The following is a 2,473-nucleotide window of genomic DNA, read 5'->3' as shown; positions in this document are numbered from 1 at the left end:
ATGTTAACAATTTATAATCTGATTGGAACCTTTTTTATGTGTGGTTTCCAATTGAGTAATAAAAAGAGTTTATATTATACTTGTTTAAAATATCATTAGTGGATCCTCTAGCATTGACATTTGTTTTTATTATTTAATTTTCACATCAATCTTACATCTCAAAGTCCTCTTTAACTCATCATCACCACCACCATCATTGTTGTTATTGTTGTTTTTATTATTATTATTATTATTATTATTTATAATTTATATAGTTAACTTACATGTGGTTCAACTCCGGTTTTGCTGGGTTATTTATTACTTTGACACTTCTGCACTTGGGATAAGACATCAACTCTTTCATCATGTCACTAAGTAAAAAACCAAACCAAAAGTTTACTAAGGAAAACTTATCAAAGAATCCACGAACAACTACCTTTATTATCATTACTATTGAATGAGATGTACCATAAACTATTGAGCATTAGATAGGTGGCTTCAATACTGCTCACTCTACTATCATCACCCTACCCTAACTGGTATAAGCCAGAACTTATTTGTGAGTATCATACCGACATCGTAGGAAACAACATCCATATATGCACTTCCTTCAAGAACAAGCTCTTGTAGTTAATTAGAGCTGGGTGAATAATGTTTAAGAAGGCCCCAAATATAAATACAAATCCTTTACTCGATCATACCTTAGGTAATGGATTTGTAAATGCATTGGAGATGGAAAACCTAAACAGTTTAAAAGGTTTATTTAGATAAGATTTATAAAATGCTGATAAAAGTTTGGTACAAGAAAAATATATTTGAAATATATTTGAAGAAAGACCAACAAGTAAGAATTTATATAAGTATCATGGTGAATGACATATAATCAACCAATGTGAAGGTTTCTGTAATGAGGTGATACAAATGATGATTCAAAGAACATTTCGAATTAAGGGGGGAACGAGTAGAGAAATATCTATGGTAGATGAACCTAGTAAAAACAAATAGGTGCATTAGGTGCAATTTACTGCAAACAGGTTACGAAAAAATGTTCTTATCTAAACCTATAGTGGCAAATAAAGGAAACTATAATGCCTTACCACACAACAATAGGTACTCTTTCTCAAGCATGTAACTAGTGCTCATTTTCTAAGTAGAAGTTAAAAGCCTAACCCGTAGCAGAAGATGCTTTGCCCTCGAAGAGCTATAAAAACAAAAGAAAGCAAAGATAAGAGAAGTAGTTGACCTGACCTTCGAAGTGAACAAATCCATCATTGAAGAAAAGACCAACAAGTTCCTAAAGTTGATGAAGCATAGTGAATATAATGTATTTTAGTAGCTTAACAAGACTCCAACCAAAATATCATTGTTGTAATTGATTTTAAGCTATAAACCATATAGGAAGGCTTTACAAAAGGTGCTGAATGAGGCTCACATGCCTCAAGATATCAACTAAGAAACTATGGAACACTTAGTAGGAAAGATCCATGCTTCGAATGATCTGTACTTTAATGAATATGACTTGAATCCTAATGTACTAGACATAATGATTAATATTTAAAAATGTATTTTTATCAAGGTTTTATATCATTATTTTACACTAAAAGTATCAATAACTCCTTAACTAGAGCATATTTTATAAAAACAAGTCTAATAATATAAGATACCTTTAATTTATGGTAAATTTTTATTTTAAATGTAGGCCTATCACATAAATTAAAGAATTGATTGATGAGTTTAACCATTAAAATTGAGAAGACAAAGAGAGGGTTAAGCTTGGAAATCCAAATCTTAGCATCAAAAGAGAAGTTTGAATCTATTTTGTAGCCCAAATATTGTTTACTATTCAATCCATATTTTGAGTTATAAAAGTCCAAATGACCTCATTCTTGTTTTGTTAGAAAGCTGAAATAATTTTCCAAAACTTTTAGAAAGACTATCTATTCAAATTCTGATGTTATAAGTTAGTTATGTCTTTCATTTCCTTGCCTTTTAATTGCTTTCTTTCTTTTAGGAAGACTATCTATTCAAATTCTGATGTTAGCAATTACGTTTTCTGTAGACAAGAAGATAAAGACTGTTACCAAGTTAAAAGATGGCCACCTACTCAATAATTAGTCAACAAATCAATAGTTTTGAATTTTAGCCTATAAAAGGAGTCATTTACCATGCATTTAGGCATCTTAGTTTTTAAAACAAGATTATGTTCTTGCTCTCTTTCTTTATATTTCTTTGAGTTTTACTTTCATTAATCTTTTGTTTATGCCTTTTATTTCCTTTACGATACTTATATAATCATGTTCTCCTCTTTTTATTTATGTTTCTCTTCTTCATTATATTTAGCTAAGTTTATTATGTTAAGGTGAAAAGGTTTTACTAATGGTGTTAGGATAAGTATAATATAAACTCAATATAGACTTCAATGATTATATCCTAAACAACTTGCTATTAAAATGTTATATCATTTTTATCTTATTAATTCTTAATACCTTATTTG

Source organism: Populus euphratica, unplaced genomic scaffold, assembly GCF_000495115.2.
Source record: "Populus euphratica unplaced genomic scaffold, PopEup_1.0 scaffold920.1, whole genome shotgun sequence".
Classification (NCBI taxonomy): domain Eukaryota; kingdom Viridiplantae; phylum Streptophyta; class Magnoliopsida; order Malpighiales; family Salicaceae; genus Populus; species Populus euphratica.
The sequence above is the reverse complement of the archived record's forward strand: the minus strand, read 5'-3'. Positions refer to the sequence as shown.